Source organism: Palaemon carinicauda, chromosome 32 (assembly GCF_036898095.1).
Source record: "Palaemon carinicauda isolate YSFRI2023 chromosome 32, ASM3689809v2, whole genome shotgun sequence".
Lineage (NCBI taxonomy): Eukaryota > Metazoa > Arthropoda > Malacostraca > Decapoda > Palaemonidae > Palaemon > Palaemon carinicauda.
In genome coordinates, this window is record NC_090756.1 from 13,181,081 (window position 1) to 13,182,336 (window position 1,256).

Sequence of the window (1,256 nt, forward strand, 5' to 3'; positions counted from 1 at the left end):
TGTACTTGCATCGCTGAATTGTATTATTCAGCGATGCAAGTACAGTTGGTTAGCCGCTGCTAACTGTTGCTGACTTTGGTAGAATGACTCTTGGGCAGGTGCCATGGGTAGAAAAAGCACGGTGACATTGGGTTTATTTTGATGCACATTGTGACTGGGAACAAATGCTGGTGTTTCAGGGTTTAAAACTTTGTCAGTCGATGGAATAACTTCTTCTTGGAACACCTTCTCCCTCGCCCTTGCTGCTTCAATTTCACCATCCAACTTTAACAAATCTTCCTTGGCTTTTAATTCTGCCTGTTGTTGGGCTATTTCTGTTTGTTTCTCAAGCAGTGCCCTCTGTGCAAGCAAACCAGCTAACTTTGCCTTCTCCTATATGAGAGAAGACTTTACACTTAATGCCGTGCTTTTAACTGACCTGGATTTATGTGAACTGCTCCGCAGTGAAGATTCGTCCATAGAATCATGTAGATTTGCTTCTGTTGTGGCTATCCATTTATGCACCTGTAATCTGAATCCTAAGGCAGAAAATTCTTTATCTTCAAACCTTTTGATTTCTGACTGGTGCTCGTTGACAGGTAGTTGAGACAAGTAATCACTGTGGCAGTCTTTGTACTTCTTTAACCCTTCCTCAAACTCCACCATGCCTGTCTTTACTAAATGGAGATTATCAGGCTTCTCCATACACTTGCTGACTTCATTCCATTTCTTTGTGAGGGCAGAGAGAGCAGCAGTCTGGTTGTTCTTGAGGGTGCATAACTTCACCTTGGCGTCACCATTGTCTTCTACGTTGTCCTTCTGATCCGTATTCATGTTACAGATGAATTACCTATTGTTATGGGCGACACAAACTCAGAAACTCAACTTTAACCTTTATTCCGTTAACAGTAGTAGTAGTAGTAGTAGTAGTAGTAGTAGTAGTAGTAGTAGTAGTAGTTGTAGTAATAGTAGTAGTAGTAGTAGGTTCATTCCTGAAAGGAATTATTACAACTTTAAATACATTATTAAATAACCCATAATATTCAATAAGTCATAACGGTGACATGATGTACATTAATACATCTTGCAAAGCTAATTGAATATACTTTTCTAAACAAGACACTTTCATTGCCACTTTAAACCTCCTTTGACTATATCACATTTTATCATATTTATAGGACAATCAAATGTTAAATGTCACAAATAAACCAATTTACGCCTTTTAACGCTTAAATGAATAAGACATATAAAACAATTATATATTTAAGTTCGTCAAA